Here is a 24,800-nt window from a genome sequence, read left to right on the forward strand (position 1 = left end):
CCTTGCGAAGTTGGGGGGACCTGGCTCTTTGCTTTCTTTGTTCTCAGATAAACTGCTCCCAAGCTATTTTAGCCGAACATTTTAGGTACTAATGGAGCCTGGGGAAGTGCAGTTGGCAGCTGTTCATGGGATAATAATGAAACACACTGTTTAGTACTCCATACTGCTGCTGTAAAACGCGGGAAGTATTTTATGGCGATCACGGTGAGCGGAGCTGGATCCCCTTGAAGGGCTGGAAGTTGCGTTTCAAGTGAGAGTAACTGGTGCTCCTTTGCTTTTTTTTTTGCAGGTAAAGAAACCGTGTACAGAGTCAGATGGTTCAGAGCCGCAGAATCCCAGGTATGGTACCAGGGGGCAAACGCCGGCTGCCCCCAGGGCAGTGATGGGGCAGGAGGCAGAGCTGTGCTGGGAAAATGTAGCATCAGAGCACGAGAGACTCATTCTATAAATGGTTGGATCATTTTTAATGGTTTTCACTCTGGAAGATGTGTTTTCCCTTTTCCCAGTGAAAGATGCAAGCTAGCATCGAGGTCGTCAAGTTTATGTGACGCCATAACGTCATAACTGCCATTATTGTCATCCTCAATTGCCATAATTTTCATCCTCAATTAAAAAAAATAATAATCCTAGTAAATACTGTAGGGAAATCTGTGTAACCAAATGTCACTTTCTTTCTGTATCCTTTTTGTGCATACCCAAGTCTTGAAGTTTACTGATAATATAATTTATTTGGGAAAATTCACCTTTATCAAAACTTATTTGTTTTCACTTATACAAAAAGTGCCATTGTGTTCCTAAGTTGGGAAGGGGCGACACATTTCTTTATAAAGAAACTCTTCTAATTAGGTTTTCTAATTTCATGTACATGGAAAAATGGATTTAATTGCCATGTTTTGCACTTATATGGATGTGTATATATAATTTTGAGCAGGTGAAGTAGTAATTATGCCTTTAAGTGTACATCTTCTTGATTAATAAGCTGTTGTGAATTATTTTCTTTGCTTTTGTCTTTGTCTTGCTTCTGTTTAGAAGACCTATTTCAGTTTCACAAAAGCTCAGGACCTTTGTTTAGGAGGAGAGAGCCACAAAACAAATCTGATGTCACGCTAATATTGTGATTAAAACTCAGAGAAGTTAAGTAATTCGAGGTTTGCCCCCAAATGCCATCCTTAAATATGTCTTTGTGCCCCTGTTGCAGCAGGATCCTTTGTAATATCCAAAGCCAACTTAATACCTGTGGATTGAGCTGTGCTGTTCACCATCTGAACTTCTTTGATTAGCTTTTCATGTCAGTTTTTAATACAGCCTTTCATTTAGTTTGGTAAGAACTGAATGTACGTACGGGAATACAAAATTCAATGTCCCGGTCTTCAGTGGAGGCATGTTTTGCCTTTCAGTCCTTGTTTAGCGACTTCTAAATGAAAAATGTGTCTGCTGTGCTGCTGCTTTGGATTAAAATTTATTACAAATGTCAAGCTCTTTACAAGTACTTTGACAGCATGGAGAACCCCAGCTTAGCAAAACACTTGTGTGTGTATATAGTTTTAAGTGTCTGCCTTGTTCAAATGGGACTGTTATGTCCCAAGTCTTTTTTAAAAACTGTGAAGAAGTCCATAGTCTGATGTATTTTCATCAGACTGTGATATTGCAACAAACCTGAGGACCCAGAATACCATGTACTGTCATTACCTCTGCACGTCAGGAAATTTGCTATGAGCTATAGTTAAATCACAGAATGATATGGGGTTGGAAGTTATGAGCTGTAGTTAAATCACAGAATGCTATGGGGTTGGAAGGGACCTCTGGAGATCATCTAGTCCAACCCCCCTGCCAGAGAAGGGTCACCCAGAGCAGGTTGCACAGGAACATGTCCAGGTGGGTTTGGAATGTCTCCAGAGATGGAGACTCCACCACCTCTCTGGGCAGCCTCTGCCAGGGCTCTGCCACCCTCACAGGAAAGAAGTTCCTTCTCATGTTTAGATGGAACTTCCTATGTTCAAGTTTGTGCCCATTTCCTCTTGTCCTGTCACTGGGCACCACTGAAAAAAGACTGGCCCCATCCTCCTGACACCCACCCTTTTCTCCCAAGCGCAAAAGGGTTACAAATAGTCAACCTGGAGGCTAAATCTGATACCCTCAATTTTTTAAGGTGCATTTTCAAATAAAAAATGCTTTTCATTTTGAGCTCCGCAGCCTCAGTTTGAGGATGTATCAGATAGAGCTGGGATGAATGCTCCTGGCCTGAGTGTGTGCGATGCTGTGAATACAGCCTGGAGCAGGATTTTTTGACCAGATCTTGCGACTTTGGTCTTGCTGGGGAATCTCTGACAGCCCTTTGGCTGGAGCAGCACTAGAGGGCACCGCGCGGCGCGTAAGACTTCAGAGCCTGGAGCAAGGTAATTCTTCTCTAAACAAGGCTTAAGTGAAAACATTGCACATAAAGTGAAACATCAGCATAAAAAAGAATGCTGGAGACACACAGCCTTATAGAATAGCTCCTGGCTTGGGACCTGAGGCCAATATCATTCATTTATTTAGCTAGCTTTATAGTCTGTTGGTTTTGGATTTGAAACTATTACAATAAATGCAGATGGAAAGTGTTTTTACAGTAGGGAAGTAATTAAATTGGGTGTGGGAACGTTGTCAGGAGAATTCTTGGAGTGACATGTGTGTATCAGCAGATTCTTTGTCTTGCTTGGCCTTGGTTTGTCTTTTAGAAAGAAACATTCAAACTGCAGATGTGACTAGTAAATTTTTTTTCAAGGGAATTTACTATCCTATGCAGCATATCAAAAAAATACTTTCCAGAAGTGCCCAGCTATACATACAGTAAAAATTGGCCACTGCCAGCATTTATTTATAGGAAATGGTTGTTATCTTGACAGACAGGTAAAATGCAGAGATGCAGAGGGAACTGTAGTTAAGAGCTGAAGCCGTAGTGGACAGATGAGTTGTAAACGCAAAGGGAGACATGCAGAACTTCAGTATCTGTCACAAATTTAGATTCACAGATGACTTTGTCTTACAAATTCTGTCAAAGTTCATTGGTGGTTATTTTGCAAAACCCCTATGAACTGGTTGTGAATACTTCCTTTTGTCACCAAATGTTTAGGTATTATATCTAAATGGTGGTATTGTACCTTATGATGGTGGTGTTGTGGCTATTTTTACATAGATAATCAAATGAGTCATTCTAATTCTAATAAGGGAGCATTTTGTTGCCTTAAAACTTGTAAGTGACACTTATGGCCTCATACCCTAAGACTTTGTTATGGAAATACGTTAAACACTAGAATATGTGTGATTCTGAAGTCTGGTAAAATGCTAAATACCAAGTCCCAGACTCCTGCTCACACTCAGCTATAGCATGTTCAGTTTGGCCACACATCCCAGGGCGGCATCTTTCTTTGAGACAACAAACTACTTGATAAACACATCTTTGCCACCGCCAAATCTCCCTTCCCTTTCCCTTCCCTTCCCTTTCCCTTCCCTTCCCTTTCCCTTCCCTTCCCTTTCCCTTCCCTTCCCCCTTTTCCTTCCCCCTCTCTTTCTCCTCTCCTCTCCTTCTCCTTCCCCTTTTCACCTATTAATCTCCTGGTTGCTATGAAAATTGTCCATTGTTCCCTTTCCCTTCCCTTTCCCTTCCCTTTCCCTTCCCTTTCCCTTCCTTCCCTTTCCCTTCCTTCCCTTTCCCTTCCCCTTCCCCTTCCCCTTCCCACCAAGTAAGACCAAAATCACATCAGGAATCGAGATCATACAACAAATACTGGGTTTGCTGGTTATAAAATTAAATAGGAAGGAGGGAAATGAGGGGAGGGAAAGGAAGTCCCTGCAAATGAAAATTTTGCAGGGTCTGCTGCTGCTTCCTCAAAGTATCTCATTATAGGAACCCTAATAGGGAAAAAAAAAAAAATCATGCTTTTTCACTATTTGCAGGGGATAGAAGAGTCTGCAGGAAAATGAGGAGATTTTTCTGATAGCTGAGACACAGATTCTTTTTTTCCTAGAAGAGTAAAGGAAAATGGCCATATATTTAATATATTTTCCTTTTCTAAAGCATGATCTTTATATTGTGAAGAAGATATCTATGAGGAAAAAAGGGAAAACTTGAAGATTTTGACAAGTAGTTTTGTAAGCTCGGGGTAAAAGCTGATAAATCAACTTGCAAAAATACATAGTTATGTCAAAAAGACCGTACTTGTGTATTCACAGAAGGGCAACGGATCTTTCTGTTTGTAAGTTATAAGTAAGCCCTATGGAGTAAGAAGCCCTCTGTTCTTGTTGCATAATTGTTACTACGAACCTGTGGATCCAGTATCATAGAATCATAGAATGGTTAGAGTTGGAAGGGACCTTCAAAATCATCCAGTTCCACCCCCCTGCCCTGGGCAGGGACACCTCCCACCAGACCAGGTTGCTCCAAGCCCCATCCAGCCTGGCCTTGAACCCCTCCAGGGATGGGGCAGCCACAGCTTCTCTGGGCAAACACTTCCAGGCTCTCACCACCCTCACAGCAAAGAATTTCTTTCTAGTGTCTAATCTAAATCTCCTCTCTTTCAATTTAAAACCATTCCCCCTTGTCCTTTCGCTACAGTCCCTGACAAAGAGTCCCTTTTCCTTTATATACTTTTAAAAAAAAAAATTATAATAGCAAAGGAAAAAAAAAAAAGGAGAACAAGCCACTTTTAAGCAAATTCTCCCTTTTAAAACTTCATCAGATGCTGTAAGAAGTGTTAGCCTAGGCATTATAGCTATTTCTAACCAGCCAGACAAAGTTTTTCCTTACAGATTACTGAACTACAAATTCACCAATGGTGACGACTGGTAAATACTCAATCATGTGCACAGGCACAGTTGCCAGATAAACAGACTATCCAAAAAAGCACAGAGGGATTTTTTTTCATGTGTTTGTAAAAAAGGCCTCCTATATTTCAATTTAATATGGGTTTCAGTGAGGCTCTTAGCAGAGATTGCAGCTGTTCATCAGATGATTGCTGTTCTGTTCTCCCACATCCACCCTGCTTAAAAGTGCACCACATAGGAAGATTTAGAAGATAGGAATTCCTGTTTCTGTTTCTTCATCTTAAAAGTCTCTCTTAAAACTTCTGAGGGAGAGATGGCCTTTCACGTTTTCTCACTGGTCTCATTTTGATACCTATTCATGGTTTTTCATTGGTCTGGATATAGAGGACATACGCACATGTCCAGAGACAATTACTGTCATTAAAATAACATGCATCTTCTGCATCTTATTCTGCATAACCTGATCATCCAAAGTATATCATTCTCAGCAGTTTGGGCTGTGTAAACTACAGCTGAGATTTCTCTTCCACTGACTAATTCTCTCAACAAGACCTTCACAGTCTTGTCTCAGGATGATGATGATGGTGGTTGATTCTTTCAGTCAGGCATTGGCTTTATTTTAATACCATGTAATTGTCTGTTTTTACTTATCTAACATTGTAACTCCTCAACCCAAATCCAAGCTTTTCGGGTCATCTGACAGATTATGTGATGAAGCTGTCGTGCCTTTTCCATGACTGTTTAAACGTGGTTGACCCTCTGCAGGAGAATGAGGCCAGCAGTACCTTCTCATTCAGTTGCAGTTCAAGAGATGAACAACAAATGTTTATAGTTGCATGGGGAAGAGTAGCTTTACAGTTGAGCTTCTGAGCAAGAAAAACCAGCGATAGCTATGGAAATTGTCGTTAAAGTTTCAGTGATTACAATAGAAAAAAATAAATATTGGTTGTGCAGTAAAAAGGGGTGAGCTCAGGCTGCCAGGCTTTCTTATGTGTGTTTAGCCACGTCACACTCACTTTCTTCTCATCCATGTCTTAAAAAGTTTGCTTAGAAGGAAAGGGTTTGTTGTCTGCGAACCATATGTAGCTTATCTTGGTTAAAAGGTATTAGATGCTTTTCTGAGTCAGGAGTGGTGTAGCTCGACTGTTTCTCACACCGAATGATCTGCAGATCGTAGTGGCGTGATAAACGGGCTTCATTGGAGGAAATGAGATATTGAGGACTGTGATTCAGCCTCTGAAGGTGAGATTCATCTCACCCTGATGCAGGTGTGTAAAGTAGGCACTTCAGAGATGCTGTTTGTCTGATCTGCTTTCTATTGACTGTGAAGACAGCTTACTCTATGCCTCTTCTCCTGAGCAACCACACAGGCTCCACCAGCAATCACCTGTTGCACTTCTGACTTACTATAAGAAGACCAACTAATACAAGCAAAGGCAATGAAAGCATTTATTTTTCCTTTACAGATTCTGCTTTTACTGCAAAACTCTTCAGTTTCAGAAAGGAATACATGCAGTAATGAAATTATTCTTTAGCCAGGAAAAACCACTTTGTGACTAGCTGCTAGTGTTTCTTGTGTCTGGGGCAAACTGTAAAAAGGAACAGATACAGCAACACAAATTTGCTGTGAAAAGACAGAATAAATAAAGTAAAATTGCAAGATTGCCACAAGTAATTTTGGGAACTGGAAGAAAAAAACCCAGTCAACAGCAGGGACAGTATGTGTGTGTCAGAATAGAGCATTCATGTCAGTGAGGCCACTATAGCTATAAACACTTCACCTGGGAGAAATGTTTGGCAGGATCAAGCCCAGACTTCTTGGTTAAGACATTGGCTGGCAAAAAAAAAGGTATCACAATTTTCCAATTTTAAAATAACTACGTTGTGGAATAAGGTTTCTTATAAAGGCTACATTCTGGGACACGCAGGCTTAGCTTGCAGTCGAGAGAATATTTTATACAAATCTGTTCCTTGTTACGGGTTTGGTGCACGTATTTAGTCTGCGTGCCACTTAGGCAGCTTGAGTCAATCAAATTAATATAGTTACTGAGATGACTCTGCAGATACACCTAACAATGACAGAATCATAGAATAGAATCAGAGAATTGTCTAGGTTGGAAGGGACCTTTAAGATCATCGAGTCCAACCATCAACCAAATTCTGATAAAAAACCATCACTAAACCATGTCTCTAAGCACTATGTCAACCCATCTTTTAAATACCTCCAGGGATGGTGCCTCAACCACTTCCCTGGGCAGCCCATTCCAAGGCTTCATAACCTTTTCAGTGCCAAAATTTTTCCTAATATCCAATCTGAACCTCCCCTGGGGCAACTTGAGGCCATTTCCTCTTGTCCCATCTTGTTCCTTGGGAGAAGAGACCGACCCCCCCTGGCTACACCCTCCTTTCAGGGAGTTGGAGAGAGCCAGAAGGTCTCCCCTCAGCCTCCTCTTCTCCAGGCTGAACACCCCCAGCTCCCTCAGCTGCTCCTCACCAGACTTGTGCTCCAGACCCCTCACCAGCTCCGTTGCCCTTCTCTGGCTGGACCCACTCCAGCACCTCAATGTCTGTTTTTGTGTAAGGGGCCCAAAACTGGACAAAACACTCAAGGTGAGGCCTCACCAGTGCCCAGCACAGGGGGGACGAACATCTCCCAAGTCCTACTCACCACGCTGTGAATGGCCTTGTTGAACATTCAGCATCCTTGACAACTGCACGACGGTTGTGTTGCCTCACTATGTCTGTAGTCTTTTCAGGGTGCAGGTTTTGGGCAGCTCAAGTCTTTCCTATTTTTAGAGCAGTCTGTGTGGTATCTCTCTGCCCGCTGTCTGCTGATGCTCTTGCTCATTAACGTTAGAAATTCCCTATTGAAGCTGATCACTGTCTGCCCGTTGGTTTTTGTTGGCTCTGGATCAAGCCCCCAAAGAGTTCTAAAAATATATTTGATATGTTTACAGAAATTACAATAATCTATTCAGAGTGCAAACATGTGGTGATGTCACAGGGAAGTATTTGAATGGTTTATATTAGCAGATCCCTGTAGCTTTAACAATAAAATTAATTATTTTTTGTATTTCGGGTCTGTTACATACTCCTAGTTGTTGGTTTTTTAGTTGTTGTTTTTTTTTTTTTTTTGCAGGTTTTTTTTGATGTTGTTTAATTTTTTGTTTTCTATTATATTATTAATAATTTCTTTGGGTGGTCCCAAGCCAGATCATGTCAGTGTTAAGACATCCATTAACCGGAGTCACAGGTGGGTCAGACATTGGAATAAATGAAAGCAACAAAACCCAAGAAGCTTTGAACACTTTTTGGAAATTTATATCACTTCATTGAAAAAAAAGAAATAGGATAAACAGGATTTTAACAGAGGTTTTAATAGAATTAATTTGGAGATTTGAGAGCTACCCTTAAGTGTGAGTACATTGTCTTTTTATCTAACATGACATACTATGAAAAATAAGAGCTTTCTAGTATGGATTTGTGCTACTGGAATGCAAGAACCAACCACTGCTAATGTTTTAAAACCTACTTTTTAAAAAAAGAAAGAATCTAGTATATCTGGAAGAGAGGTGAAGGTCTCTGAGAAAGACAGAAACATGCTATTCTAACAGGTCTGGGTTTATTGTTATCTGTTGGTAGGAATATGTTCTATTTATGAAATAGAGGAAATGATACAAAATACTGTGCAAGTGCATGCTGCCATGTACTAATTTAAATTTAAAGGATTTATTTCATTTGCTGTCCCTTCAGAAATGAGCTGTCATTCCTGTTAGCTTAGGTGTATTTTAAAATTTATTAAAATCCTATTGAATAATGGCGTGAACCATCTACTCCAGAAATATTTCATGACTGCTTATTTTTTCCCAGTTTCCACTAAAAAATGCACAAATATATGCATTAAAAAGCAGGTGTTTTGCACGTATTGCTATTTTATATATATTTATTCATTGGAAGTGACCTTATGTCATACATATCTTAAGCAAACATCCTAAACATTAGGCTGTTGTGAAAGCAATTCCACTTGGTACAGATATTACATATTTCTTGGAGTGGGGATTTGAACCAAAATATCCTGTAACCAGCAGACATAAATCTAGTCCCTTTTGCTGTCCTGGACTGATCTGTGAGAAAATTTTCTATTGTCTTGAGTAATTCCTAGGCTACACACTGCTATTATTTGATCAATGGTGGTGACTCCCAGGATATTGCTGTGTCTACGTCTCTGTTTTAATCTCTTCCCATCGTTCTTTCTTCCACGTGCCCTTCTCCAGAGAAAGGAATATTTTTAATGTGAATTTTTGTGGTCAGTTGGGAGGAGGACTGCAACCATTATTTGTTTAATTAATAGTTTTGACGTATTTGTGACTTTCAGCTGTGAGTTTTGAGCCTGTTCAAGAATGCAAGTTATTTAGCAGGCTCCAGCCATGAAACTACCCTCAGGTGTGCTGAATTACTGTTACCTGTATTCTGCTATTGTAGGCAATGAGATGGTGAGTCCCCTTCAACCTACAGACCATGTTAGTGCTCTTTGTAAGGTCTAGGAAGAGCTGATAGAAATGAAACTCTGGAGCTGTAGCTAAGTATTAATGGCAGTTAAGAACCAAGAAACCCCCCAAGAGCTAAAACCAGAAAAGGGACTAGTGAAGAACTGAAAAGAAGGCAACAAAAAATTCATATATAAGGAGCACACTAAACGTAACATGCTGATGGTAATTATTTTGAACGAGGAATGGCAACCTATAACCAAAAATGTCCAGAGACAGTTTAAGATTAATATGATAATCAAAGATTCTTGAAAGCACATTGAAATGATTGATGTAATCCATTAGTTGCCGTTTCAGAACGACTCGTTAGGAGCACAGGTGTGTTGTGCAGGTTCCTCCATCAGTGTCTCCCATCCCCTTTATCATCCCTTTTATAGGTGGGTGCTGTTGCACAGCGTAACTCGGGCAACTACAGCAGCTATTTTTACACCAGGCAGAAATTATAATAATATATGTTGTACCACCTTTACTGCTGGTTAAACAGTTGGCACAATGTAATGTGTGTGCTGATGGCAGCAGATAAATGCAATTTTGAGGCCATTTGCAAGGCTGCTGTCACTCTTCCCCATTCATTTTCTGTTGCTGGAGCTGGAGGTGTATGGAGGGAGAGGGACCAAAGCCATCCCAGGGCTTTAGTGTGCTCTTGGTTGTTATCCTTGATTTTGGATGGATCAGATACCAGTGTGGGTGAGCATCCACCATCCTCCCCTCCTGTCTGCCACACAGCTTGCTTCTCTCAGATCATGGTGTGGTTACTGGTAGCCCAACGTACAGCCTGAGCTACAGCCAGTTGCGTTGATAGATGGTATTTAAGTTCACTTTTATGTGTCTTCTTCACGTTGCATTGCAGACCAGCCAGCAAAGTGCCTTTGGGTTGCTGGCAGATCCAGGATGCCAGTCTGGGAGGCAGTGGCTTGGCTGAAATTAATTTCTGTGTTAGGTGAGGGTATTGGTTGTCCAAGTGATTGGCCTTTAAAAGATGAGCGTTGACTCTCTGAGCATTTGTTATACTTCCCTCTCCCTCTCTCTTCTTCCTTCCTACCCAGCCCTGTTGAGCATGCGTTATACTTCCCTCTCCCTCTCTCTTCTTCCTCCCTACCCAGCCCCGTTTTGACTAGTTTGTATTGAATCTGTCAATCTGCTAAATCATGGTACTTTTTGGTGTACCTAGTTTCTTGGATTTCAGAGAGAGGCAGAAGGAGTGCATGTACTTCTGCGTTAAATGATGTAGTAATCAGAATTTAGCATTCCTACCCAGCCCTGTTTTGACTAGTTTATATTGAATCTGTCAATTTGCTAAGTCATGGTACTTTTTGGCGTACCTAGTTTCTTGGATTTCAAAGAGAGGCAGGAGTGCATGTATTCCTGTGTTAAATGATGTAGTAATCAGAATTTAGCATTTTTGAACCTTCAGGATTGTCTTGGGATAGGTTAAATACTATTCTTGAATGAGAGAAGATAACCTAAGATTATACCTGTGACTATTTTTACTGAATCCAGTAGTTTCTTACAACTTTGTCCTAAAAGTGAGCTGGATTTTGAGCCATAAAATAACAGTGTTGGTTCTTCAAATGCAGCACATGCGATCACAATGAGAAGGAGCTCGGTTTCTTTCTTTCTCTCTCGACCTATTTTTTGCTCTGCCATATCGCATTACAGCAGTACACAGGAGAACTAATTCAGACTCTGTTCCAGCTTCTTTGACCTCTTGGATACGCCAAATATATTTTACCATTGGTGAGTCTGAATAGTAAAAGTATTTGGTTCCACCTACTTTGCACTTCAAATTCAGTTGAATAGATTCCTAGAAGAATGCAGACATTAAAAAAAAGTGGCCGTTTAGATCCAAATCCCCTATTCTGAGATTGGTACAGGTTATTTTTTGAATGAATCACTTTTTTCCTCAAATATTTTTAAGTGTAAGTCCTTGGCTAGATACAACCTGTTCAGATGCATTTTAAATACCGTTATTCTGTGTAGACAGTAAGCATTTAACTAATGCTATGCAGTTAGTATTCTGTGCTAGTATTTAGTGTGCCAAAAATCACCTCTTTCCCATCCTTCTAGATCCTGATCAGTCATTAGAAAAAAGAAAAAAAAAAAAGATACAAGAATAGAATGAAGCAAAAAAATCCATATAAAAAGAGACTACATGCAAATAAAATAACTGCAAGTTTTCTTTCCGTTTTCTAACATCTGCATCTTTCATGTGTGACATATATACTTCTTAAAGCTGTTTTCCTTTTTAATATTTCAGACTTGATTTCCTCTAGTTTTTGTTAAGATATCCTTATCAGAGAGTGATTCTGTGCCTCAGCTCTCTCCGCTCACAGCCCAGTCTGAGCACCCGGCCGTCTTTGTCCTCCTCTGGGAACAGAAGTTGGAGGATCCAGATGACAAGTAGGGAAAGAGACTCCTCCATAAGCAGCATCTGGCTCTTTGGCAGATTTGTCAGGCACTTCTGCTAATGGGTTTGGATTTGCCCAGGGGTCTTTTATGTGGTTACATTGCAGATGGTCTGTCTGTTCTATCTTCTCCTTCTGAATGCTTTTATTTAAAAAAAAAAAAAAAAAAGCAAAAAACTTTCATCTGATCCTCAGAATTTACACACTCCTTTCCAGCTGATAAGGTTCTTTATGAGTCTCACAAGATGCAGGCTCCTTTCTGTTAGAAATCGCAAAGCTTTCCATATATCCAAACGTGTGCCTTGAGTTTTGTTGGCAATTCTGGACTTAGTTCTCCAGTTGAGCTGCCAAGTGATATAATTTACTGTGATCTGAGTCCGTATTACTGTCAAATTTCTTTGGGAATTACTTTCTGTCGTTTGTAGAGCAGAGGTAACTTTACCTCCCCTTGAAGCATAAAATATACTTGCCTTCCACTAGCCTTCCACCTTTGGAAAACCTAAGTTCAAATCTGGATTTGTTTAAAGGTGAAAATGAGTATGATGGTCTCGAGCAAATTCATAGGGGATTCTTGTCTGTCATTTAAGAGAGGCCCAGGACTGAAGCAACAAGTCTGTGGGAAGGGATGTTTGGCAGATTTGGCATACCCGGTGCCCAAATAAATAAAGCAATTCCACGGCTCGACTTTTCAGCAGAATTATTTATTGTGTGGCATGAGTGCAGAAGAGGGGAAGAGAGGGAGAACATCCTGTTTGGTGAATTTCATTTTAGTTCTGCTTCAATTTACGGCTGAATCTCTGTCACTTTAATTTTTAAGGGGCTCGGGGATTTTATTTGCTTTTCAGTGTAGAAGTAATTGGCAGGTGACTAGACATAAGATCATGTTTTATTCCTATGTTATTTCAGGCTTATGTCTTATTTTCCTTCTAATTATGTAAATTAAATTAAACAGAAAAAAAAAAAAATCCCCTGTGCTCTCAAAGATGCAGTGCTTTTCATGACTTTCTCAAAATAGTACTAGAGAAGCATATTCATCCCCCTTAGCATTTCATTATTATACTGTGTTTCCCAACAGCAATGTTTTAAAATCTGCTGAGAAGCAACTATAATTGAATTATAAAAAGCAGCCGAGTTGTTGTTAACATCTCCTACCTTTGTGCCCTGTCTGGCAAACCAGGTTCTCAAGCACCGGGGAACCTGTGCTGAAATGCAGTAAAGTTGCAAAGTCTGCGGTATTAACGTACTTCAACTTAAAAACCAGCAACACAGCAAGGGTTTGGTTTTATTTCTTTTTCTCCCTGCCCTGCTTTTTCCCCAGGACTTTGACAAAAGTGGATATTTAGTGATTTTTTTAAAGACTAGGAGGTCTCTCAGAAGTCATCGCGAGGTCAAACCATTTTGGGGTAAGGTGGGCTTTTAGCAGAAGGAGTTATAAATGAGAGTTTCCACTGGACAGGCTGGTGTCTGGTGACAGTGAGGGGGTTGTGTCCCCCTCACCCTGTGTCCCACTGGCTGGCTGGGGTGTCAGCACGAAGGCTGAGCTGGAACTGGAGGTGTTACACATTTGCAGCTGGTACCTGCCCCTTCTGGGGGCTCAAGGGGATAATTCGGGGGGAGGATATTGTGCCCTAGAGTCCTCAGCGACACCTATTTATTGGCTCTTGGAAAAATCACCTACTTCACCCCAAATTAAAAAAGTACATAAAAACTGCCGTGTGTGCTGCTTTAAGGCTCAGATTATAAAACGACTTGGGGAAATCAAACAGCAAAGCAAAACTGCAATGCAATCGTTTGATACCAATTGAAAAGGTCAGCCAGCACGAGGGCGTTTATCAGGGCATCGTTCTCCCTCTGGCTCAGAATAATACAAATTGTTTTGAATGGACTTAGTTTTGAAAAGTAGATGCAACAATCTCTTGGCTCTTTCAGGTGTAGAGGTGATAACACCACCTCTCCACCTCCTGGACAACACAAAAAGAGGTGTGTGGGGCACATCTAACATACCCTGCCATCCAGAATGGTTACACCCACCCACACCTTATTACTGAACAGGAACCATCAGATGCTGAAGCAGTTAAAGCATCAGGCAGTCAAGAAAGTTGCCTATATTTATTTTATATTCTAAACCTTGCTCGCTGTTGTGACTGCGATTAGAGAACCGAAATAATTGCTTTTGACACAAACTGTTTTGGAGCCAAGCATAATGTGCTCCACATGAGGTAAACTACAGAATATTTGTCTTGGGAGCCAAGGTTCAGATCAGGTTTAACTTTTAAGGGGAACTTCACTGTTAAAAGTGAGATGCGTTAATGTTTCCCATGTTAAGACTGCTTGCCAATAACTCTCTGTATTTTATATTTATGGGGGGAAAAAAAGAAAGAGAAGATTCAAAATTTTTGCATTTAAATGTAAGATGTGAACGGAGCATGAAAACTACAAGTTTTTGGCAACTCCTGTATTCTGCCCAGTCTGTCATCATAACTCATCCTTTCTGGAGATGGATGAAGTTCTTGCAGGCCCCTGTACTGGTGGCTAAAGAAATTACATTGAAATGAGGTATGATCACTCTAATGCAGCACACCTGAGTGAGCTTCCTTTTCCCTTGGGCAATCCCTGATGAAGAAGAACCACGACTCAATAACGAGTTTGAAATTCAACAGACATTTCAATTCAGGGTAAGTCGGACACAACCCACCCTTTGCTCTCTTGTTATGCAAATGTGAATGCAGAGAAGCTGTGGCTGCCCCATCCCTGGAGGGGTTCAAGGCCAGGCTGGATGGGGCTTGGAGCAACCTGGTCTGGTGAGAGGTGTCCCTGCCCAGGGCAGGGGGGTGGAACTCAGTGGTCTTTAAAGTCCCTTCCAACCCAAACCATTCTATGATTCTGTGATTTATAGTTATGTCATGCAGTCCAGGCTCCTTTGAAGCCAACAACAAAATTCTCAGCCCTTCATGCTTGATTTCCCTGTTTTCAATTTGTTTAAATATTGTCTTTCATGAATGAAGTTGACATTATTATATTGCAACTAACAATGTCGTTACTATATTGCAATTAATAATTTCACATATCTGGACCTAGGTATCCCAGCTGTCCCATCTCCACTGGTGATGGTGTTTATGCAGCAGGTCAAGGGGTTGGAATACATTCCCCTTGCTTAGAGTGTGCCTCCATCTACTGCACAGAGAAGCCCAGAGGGTAGAGTACCAGAGAGGTACATCAGATCTAAAGGGAAGAGCTCCCCAGTTGCAAAAGCAGGTCTCCAGCACGCTAGCAAAGGGTTTGAGGAATTATGTCCCTTTTTCTCTGAAAAAGGTAGTTGGAAGATAAGGTAGTGGTGAAGTTATCCCTAGAAATTTCTCTTTCTTAGGTGTAGGTGAGTACCAGGGATTTGGAGAACCTTCTCTGCTTTGATGCTTCTTTCCATCTCAGTTTGCTATTAACGTGTTTTGGAAGAGGGCATTTCCTCCCATTCAAGAGCGAATGTGCCAGACCACTCCTGTGCTCATTGTCCATAGGAAATCCGGGTTTCAGACAGCCCTTTCAAAACTCCTCTCATCATTCTACCTAAAATCAGACTGTCGTACTGTGAGGAACACTGCCTTGTGTTTCTCCTGAGGTGTTTTGAAGTTCTCTGCAGTAGTAAGCAGAATGGCTTCGAAGACTACGTCTTACAAAGGACAGCTTAGCAATTTGGAATTGGCAGAGCTGATTACCTCCACGCTCCTCTGTATATATGAGAAATAGTCTTTGTTGCTCAAATTAGACTTCAAAACACCGAAGAAAGACCTAGTGAGATGCTCCAGTCGTTGGGTTTGTTACCTGTTCCTTACCTCCGACCAGGTCACCCATCAGAGGTGCAGAAAGGACTCTGAAATTCCCAGCAGATGTTTCAGGTGGGGCTCTGAGTGGTTGTTCTGTGGGAGTTGTGGTGCAGGAGGGAAAGCCACGGGCTCACCCTTTGCGTTTCAGCCATCTCCACAGAAGTGTTTGTTATTTGTTTATGACACAGCTCATCATGTTGCAAGAAGCACAGGATTTGCAAGTGCGGATCACATCTGGAAACCATCAGAAGTGAAAATGGGAGCTGTTGGGTGAACTACTCTTTGAAAATGTGGCCCTGTCATCCAAAAACCTGCATTTAGGTCTTACGTATCTGTAGACCGGTAGTCTGTATTTCATGTAAGTTGGACACTTGGCACCTCCCCACGGAACTGCAGTGTCATTATCGCTTTTGATTTATTTAAATCCTCACATAAGGACTTCAAAACCGACTTTAGTCACCTTTAGTCACATGAGTTTAACCTCCAGTGTAACCTTGCATATTTTCTTCTGACACTGGGACACCACGTAATGCAGCTGTGGCCAAGCTGGTGGCAGTGCCTGAAACGTGCTCGTGTCCAGCCCGGGTTCAGGATGGGCCAACCTGTACATGGACTAAGACAACTGAGCTCCCTACATTTCTCTTTTCTCTTCCACTAGTCCCTGGTCCTCACTGCTTACTAGTTTAGATGTTTTCTGTCTGGCTCCTGCAGTGGTTTTCTCCAACCAGCTGCTTTTTCCTTTGAGAAGACGGGAAATATCTGCTCAGACACCACATGACTTCTTGCCAGACGCTTCCTCCAGTGCCTGGAGCATAGATCCTGAGCTGAAATTGTATCACGTCAAACCTGTGGCTGTCACATTGGGATAGCCCAGAAAAGAGGTCTCAAAGGCTGGGATCCAGCTGGCCAGGAGGTATCGCTCTGAGAAGCTTTGCTTATTGTGTGTGCGTCCATTTATTGCATCAGAATATAATAGTTTCCCATGTAAAACTATCATTTGCCTTCGTCAAATCAAACCGACCCCAGACTGCAGGGTGGAAAGGTGAGCTGGAAGGGGAGCCATATGGAAAAAAAAGGCTTCCCCTTATCTGTCTTTTCATTGAGAGCCTGCCCGTTTTGCTAGGGTAGACCTGTGTTTTGTAACCGAAGAAATCTCCTGAGCATAGAGAGAGTGAGCTGGAAATTTATGCTGAGGTAAGATATTAAATAAGTTCCCCCTCCTCTGCCCCCAATTTGTCTTGATTTTTATCTGTTGATTTTAATACTTGTTGGGTTTTGGACAAATAGACTACACATCCAATAGGAGAATCCAGAAATGGTTCCTAGAAATTATTCTGTGTGTTACCCACAAGTGTGGAAATCCAAATTAACTTTACATTGTCTTTTAATTGTGTCAGGGCAATTATATTCATTCCCAATAAAAGTCAGAAAGCAGTGAGAAAATAATTTAATGTGGATTTGTGGCCAGCAACTGCAATAGAATAGACAGTTTTCTGTGGTTTTCTGGAAACCACATTAAATGATATTAAACTGAAATAAAACGTCTCAGTCAATCAGAAAATAGGGAAACCATACAGTTACTGACTTTTAAGCAAATAATAGTTTTCAGCAATTATACAGCCTGACAATCCAAGCCGTCTAAACTCATTGCTGCGTTTGGTCATCACCAGAGCAAACGTAACCTTTTCACCTTCATTTTATTCCTCGGGTAGGAAAAGAAATTGTCAGTTTTTTCTTTTCCAGCAGAAGTAAACTTGAAGTGGGAATCAATTATTTTTCACAGTGTTTAGTCATATTTTCTTACTAACCCGTGAAGAAGAAATGCATATATCCCTTTCTGTAAAGCAGTATCTGCTTATTACTATAAAAATATCTATAGGCTGGTTAACAAAAGCTATGGCCTTTGGCATTTGCTGGTGTGATGACAAAGAGGGAAGCATAGATTTATTGAAGACAAAAAAATGTCTGACACTTGTCAGGAAGCACAGAGCATTTCAAGGTGGCACAGGGTCAAAAAAGGAGGGTGACAGCAAAAGCTGAACTGGGGAAATGGGGAGGGGGCTGGGGAAGAAGCTCCGGTGCTGTTAAAAGAAACATCCTTTTTCTCTAGCAGTGAATGGCATCAGGGGACACACTACAATGCTGGCCTTTGTCACCCAACCTGCTTGCCCACCTTCTCAGGCAGCCCCAGCCCTGATGCTGGCTGCCTGTCAGACAGCTCCTGTAAAGTAATACTGTCTGCAAGAGGGTTGGTTGTGGGGTTTTTGGTGATTTTTTTTTTCCCTCCTGGAATTAGAGCTTGAATAGCTAAGAGAAAGACAATAGGCATGAAAGCAAAACTGAGATACAATCACCACCAGTGCCACTTTATGCCCCAAAGGATCACCTGAGGAGTCCCCCGTCCTCTGCAAGACAAGCAGTATTGCTGAGAACCAAAAGGCTATTAAACAAAATCGGGCAGTCTTGAGCTTTCCTCAAATTAGTGTCGCTTTGTACTAGAAGGATCCTCATTGCACTTATTACAATCCCTGGGGGGAGGTGATTTCCCTTGAACTCATATACTGAGATGCAGGATGATATTCAAGCTTATAATTAATCATCTATGTTCATAAAGAGTTTGCTACAGTCCTTACTGTACTCTTAGAGTTCTACAAAGTTGATTCTCACAGAATTTTTACTATTTGCTACCTAAGTGGTGTTTTTTATCAGGTTAGAAAAACTCTATCTTAATTCTTTGTTTCACTAAGGTTCCCTCTCTTTCTGCCTGACGTTGGTTGTAGACTGATAGAAGAGAAGTATTTTTTTGGAGTATCAGTGTGGCATTAGTTTTGCTTCTTTCTCTTGTTATTTTTTAGTATGAAAGCTGACACCCTACTTAAAAAAACATGAGAAATAGAAATTATACAGCTAGAATCTACCTCGCATCGATAAATGGTGGCAAAAAGTTCAGCACTTGTTTTCTGGATTGCTAATAAAAAAAGAAGTAGTAATAAAATACAGCTCAGAAGAGCGTTTGCTGGTAGTATCCCTATAACATGACATTTTTTACTGCTTCTTAGCACTGTATCAGATCACTTTACAAGTTAAGAAATGAGGCCTCGAGGAGAGTGGGAAGGAGGTCTTGCTAGTGTCCAGCAGGATTGTTTGTTTTTAGCTCTCTGGCAAGCTCCCCGGACTCGTATGATGGAGGGACATGCTTTTGCGAGATTGTGCCTAGAATAGCAAAAGATTTGCTATTTTGGCCATTTATTAAGCTTGAGAAGATACACAGTGGGGGTGGATGTGCCTGGGAAAACAAGAAAGGCTGTTGTCTCAATGGAAACAATTTATCTCGTTGGTTTCGCTTTTTCTTCGTTACCTTTTACAGTGGCAAAAAAATGTCAAAGACCACTTTATACGGCATAAAAGCACCTGAAAAAGAGAATATTATTAATCTATATTTAAGCGCTAGTGTGATGATTGGAAATGTTACTCATTTGATGAGCATTCTTAGGCTGTGTGTTGTGTTTTTATTTGTGGAAGTCCTTGGTGGAAAGATGACAGGTTTTTTGTTGTGTATTTATACATTCATACACATGTATTTGTGGATATTTAGCACCAAATAGTTATTATAAATTTACATGTAGATGTATTATTGTACATGTATTCATATGTATATGTGTATTCCCTGGAAACCTATCCATCATCCAGAATCTTTCTCATTCCACCTTCTTTATTACTGCCCACTACGGTCTTTGAGGACTGTTAAAGGGTTTGTGTGACTTCTTTTTAATTGCATTATTTACAGTTTGTGTAAGTGCAAGTAAACATGAAAAATCCCTGGCCGAACTGTGAATGTAATGTGTAAAATACAGTTTTCTTAAAAAAAAAAAGTTAGAAAAAAACTCTACAAATATGATGTAGCTGTTGTTATTGATTGTTTTAAACTTTGTTGCAGATTTTATGTAGGTTTTAGGGGACTAAAGACATTTCTTTATGTGCACCAATTCTAAATGTAGATTTTATGTAGGTTTTAGGGGACATTTCTTTATGTGCACCAATTCTAAATGTTTTGTTGGAGTGAAAGGCACATGTAAGCTAATTCTGAGTGCACGTGGAAGAGCGGTGGGCTCACTAGTCATGTTCAGAACACGGCTCAGAAATCTGGCTAAAAAAGATTCTTTGGGAAATTGGAAAAAAACCACCCCACTTGTCTTCAAAACTGTGTAGTTGGTCAGAGCATTGAGTGTCCAGCAGTAGGAAACAGATTTATCAGAGTCTGAACAGCTCTATCACCCAACTTTCGTATTGCTCTAAAAGTTAATTTTAAATAAAGGGAAAATCCTGTTTTGCTTAATTTCAGAAGCTCCAAGGTAGTGGACGTCGTAATTGGGCAAGGCTCCAGTGTTTTGTTGGAGTGAAAGGCACATGTAAGCTAATTCTGAGTGCACGTGGAAGAGCGGTGGGCTCACTAGTCATGTTCAGAACACGGCTCAGAAATCTGGCTAAAAAAGATTCTTTGGGAAATTGGAAAAAAACCACCCCACTTGTCTTCAAAACTGTGTAGTTGGTCAGAGCATTGAGTGTCCAGCAGTAGGAAACAGATTTATCAGAGTCTGAACAGCTCTATCACCCAACTTTCGTATTGCTCTAAAAGTTAATTTTAAATAAAGGGAAAATCCTGTTTTGCTTAATTTCAGAAGCTCCAAGGTAGTGGACGTCGTAATTGGGCAAGGCTCCAGGTGTCTGTGAGAAAGTCTGGAACGTGTGAGAACGGGTGTGCAATAGGAGGGATGTAAGAAAAGCAGGGGGGAAACTAAACAAAAAACCCCAGATAACATGGATTTTTTGCCACAGTGAAATTTAGTAAATATTCTGGTAAAAAAAATTATGTGGAGAATTTTCTACCAAAGAATTTTAGAAAGAAAAATCCTTAAAAATCCTTTTATAAAAATTTGTTCTGGTTAATTTATAAACTAAATGAAATTATTCAATATTAAATAGCCTTGAGCTAGTCCATCTTTCAGTTCTCATTTATTTTGGATTTGCTGAAAATTCTGCATAGTGAGGAATAAGTATGTTTGAAATGGTCTGATTATACTAGGATTAGAAGTACTTTGTTTTCACATTAAAGTATTTATTCTTTTATAAATCTGTGATAAATTATTTCATACTTTCAAACTTGTTAGTTAAAAACTTTGAAATATAGTAAAAGTAGATTTTGTAGCAAATAGTTTGCATTTTAAAACATGATCTCTTCATTATCTAAATATGATCTACTTGTAGAATTCATGAATAATCAATGGAGTTTTAAGTCGTGGAAGAACCCAGCTCTAGGTCCATATTTGTAGGAGTTTAATTTGAAATGCAAATGGATAATGGAGTTATAACAACCCAGGTTTTCTGGAAATAGACTTTAATTCTGCTGAAGACAAGCAGTGCACAAATGGATATGTAATTGTAATGAGAGAAAAAAAAATACAGGAATTTGAAAAACACAACCTTAGGAGCAAAGCTTGAACTTTTTACCTTTAAAATAATGCAAACGAAAGCTGTACAGAAGTATAGTGTCAAAATGGGCAATCATAATTAGCCATACTTGAACCTTCCTAGGCCAGGTTGGGTTGTGCAGCTGGGCTGTGCAGTGGGTCTGGGATGTACCACCAGGTCTCTTCAGCTGCCCTTGGAAAGATGGGAAGGGGGGGAAATGTCTCTCTTTGGATGCTGTTCCTCAAACCAATTCTGAAGAAGGGTTAAGTCTCGAAAAGGTGTCCCTTCAAGCCAGGGAAGAAAATGTGGGAGGCCCAGGATTCACGCTCAGCCATCTTTTGGTACCAACCTGCTTTGATCTGTTGGGGTTGTCCACATTTGGGGTTGTCCACATCCAGGTCGGAATGAAAGCCCACCAGGATCTGGAAGGCTGTTCTGCGCAAATGGGATGTTTTAGAAACTTTTCCAGTAAGCCTCTTAAATGACCCACTAAGCATGTGCAAATACTAACTTTCAAAGACTTAAAGTGTAGCCAAAGCAGAATAAAAGACAAATCCCTCCTGCCAGAACTCAGGTTTTCACTCAGGAGCTTGGAATCATGCTCACGCTCTTCAAACAAACAGTCAAGAGGAAATTAAAATGTCTTCCCAGCTAATTTTTTTCCTCTCCAAATTTATCTTTTGATACAATTTAGCATTTTACTTAATTATGCTAAAAAGTAGACTGAGACAATGCAAAGAGGAGGAAACCTAAAGCTCAAACAGTTACGTGCCTGTCAGAGAAACAAAAAATGGAAAACAAAGTTATATGATGTAGTTTTTTTTGAGCAGCTTTAACAATAGGCTTTATTCTGTCTAAATTGAAACACACGGCATTTACTAGAAAACAGTTCTTTAATAAATAACTGCATAAACTTAGAAGTATTAATTGGTCCTTCGGAGATTACTCTTTTTTACTTTTTTTTTAGTGCAGGAAAACACATACTGAACCTGAACCTGCTTCTGATTAAGTCAGTGAAAGCAGGACTCTGATAAACATTTAGTTTGACAAAATGAATTCAAGATGTTGGAATTATTTCATCCATTTTATTAAGCATTTTTCCTGAATTCCTCCATTCACTGAAACTGTAAGATTTTAGTAGGTCTGTTACATCTTTCTGAGAATTTTTTAGGCTAAAGGTAAACTAAATGCGTCCATAAAGGTGAATTGAATGACATCTGTTACACAGAAGGTAACATGTGCACTTGAATAAATAGATCACACAGGGATATATTAAAATAATCCCTTTACTTGTTCGCACAGCGCGGAGCACCCAGGATAAATGTAATATATACACATGGTTTTGTGAAACTTTTTATTGGATTGGATATCCTTTTTATCCTTAATAGACTAGCCATAAGTGCACGATGTCTTTTACTCACCGAGAAAAAACGTCTATTTGTAAATGGACTACTTTCACGATAGTATTAATTAATTAACTTGCCATCTCTGTGGATGGGGATGCCTTTTGCTACAGAAAACAGATATAAGGCAAATATAATACGGCTCTGCACAAAAGGTTTCGTACCGATATGGAATAGAAACTACTCCTTTTACAAAGTCAGCTTGTTTATATTCTTTGCCAAGCAAAGGAAAATGGGTGGACTTAAGTTTTCTGATTAAGAAAACCTGATTCATTTCAGTAGGAAAAGTGTTTGAGGGGGATATTTCTTAAATACACTCGTTGGGTAAATCAGTGATTTTGCTGGGGAAATACTGCTGGAGCTTTTACGTCTGTGGCCGTGCTGTATGTCTGTCTGAAAAGAAGTTATTGTGGCTTTTATGCTAAACAAGAAAAAAAGCACATGTGAACTGTCTAAGCTAGAATTCCCTAGCAGGTATCTCTGGACTGATCATAGTTGAGGGGGAAATGGTGACCCTTAAAGCTCTAAGTGAGCACGTGGGGAGCATTACGCTGTGTACGCAGCGAAACACACCTTGTTTATTTTGTGTAAAATTCTCCCCCTCCCTTAAATACACACAAGACGGAAACTCACAGCCTCTTTTTTTAACCTTTAGCTGCTATCCCTGTGCAGAAACTCCTAAACAAAAACCACCGGGCTAGTAAACCACTCCAGTTCATTTTATTTCAGCCAACGCTGATCACATTTCCAGTAGACACTAAATATAATGCGCTGCTGACAGATGTGTGGGGACGTATATGCAATTAGATGGAGAAATCCGGGTCAGGGCAGTTCAAATCTCAGTTTATGCCTTTGCATTTCCTTGAATGTGGCTATAAAATTCTTACCTGCTGATGCACGGCCTCCTGTATATCAGCTTTCCCCTGCTCATCCAGGCGCTGCTGGGGAGGCAGTATCCACGCATCTCAGGCTTGATTTAGGAATTTACTGGAGTAAATGAGATTCTTTGCTTCCTGTGCCTTTGGGTGAGGCCTTGCTGTGTTTTCCCAGTCGAGATGTAGCATTTCCTACATTTCCCAGAAGGTGTTCAAGACATGAGAGCTCTCAAATCTGTGCCTTGGGTTAAAGGAATGCAATGAGAGGCGAGCTACAGCAGCCAGAGAGCAATGGAATTAGGAGCACAAAATGGGAGACCTTTTCATCCTGTGGGTTTTTTTAATTTCACTTATTTTGGAGGAGAAAAAAACCAAAAAAGACCCTGACAGGAGGCCCATATTTGGGTTTTTGTTTAGGTTTTTTTTTCTTCAGAGGAGGGTGTGTGGACCACAGAAGATAGGCAATTTCAAAGTGAAAGTTGCAATAAATACTTAAGATACTGGTTGTTGCCTTAATGGCCTGCCACTGATTTTCCTGCTCAGAATATGAACATACAGGATTAGTTATTTCTACTGAACGATCCCAACTGTTCATTCAGATTCTGAATTCAGATTCAGAATATGAATATACAGGAGCAGTTATTTCTACTGAACGATCCCAACTGTTCATCTCTTTCCTGGCCATTTCAGTCTTCTACAGTGTAATTGGGCATTCACAGCTCTGTAAGACAATCTTTCTGTTGGCCTTTGTAGTATCCATATGGTAAATGGTTCTTCTCTTGCAGATGGGCTGGCAACTTTGCTTATACATAGCAAAAATGTTTCTTTGGGGAAAAAAGCTGTGTAATTAATTCATAAATGAAGCAAGGAATAGGCGAGCACACGCTGGAAATTGGATTGCAATTACCGGTCTAACAAGAAACACTCCTGGTCTGCTTTGTCTGAGAAAGGCAGATCTGCTTTCAGTCACTGACTGAAAGCCATCCACAGTCCCACAGTATGAATATATTTCTATATATACTTTCATTATTTTATATATATAAATCCATTGTGGTCTAAATTCACCTGAAATTTTGCAAGCTTCCTAGAAATGACTCAAAAGAAAAGAAAATGTCAGGTGAGCTGGTAATAATAAATGTAATGTAAGAGTGAAGAATCTTCCAGATGTATGGGGAAGTTCTGTTCGTTCACTGGTGTGGTCTGTCCCTGTGGTTCAGTGTGGATGCACTGACTGCTGGTGGTTGGAATGCACATAATAGGAGGCAGAAGTTCCTATTCTGTCTTTTTGTGTGATGGCCAACTTTTCTCTTAATTTCTCTGTTTTCTTCTACAAAATACCTGTTTATTTATCCATTTATCCCTTCATCTGTCCATCCATATATATGAACTCCTTCGTACACATCTTTTACAGGCTCTTCGAGCAGTTTCATAAGCTTCTGTCATTTATAGAATAATAGAATCATAGAATGGTTTGGGT

The 24,800-nt window shown here is 40.3% G+C and overlaps 1 protein-coding gene across 1 annotated transcript in view; it reads left to right on the forward strand.

The window, feature by feature from the left end:
• The first annotated feature begins 301 nt into the window (after window positions 1-301).
• EYA4 (EYA transcriptional coactivator and phosphatase 4) overlaps window positions 302-24,800 on the forward strand; it is a 95,517-nt gene continuing 71,018 nt past the window's right edge. Inside the window, exon 1 of the mRNA XM_014943615.1 lies at window positions 302-339. The gene's annotated coding sequence lies outside the window, so the exon portion shown is untranslated. The remainder of the gene's footprint in view (window positions 340-24,800) is intronic.

Source organism: Calidris pugnax, unplaced genomic scaffold, assembly GCF_001431845.1.
Source record: "Calidris pugnax isolate Ruff unplaced genomic scaffold, ASM143184v1 scaffold119, whole genome shotgun sequence".
NCBI classification, from domain to species: domain Eukaryota; kingdom Metazoa; phylum Chordata; class Aves; order Charadriiformes; family Scolopacidae; genus Calidris; species Calidris pugnax.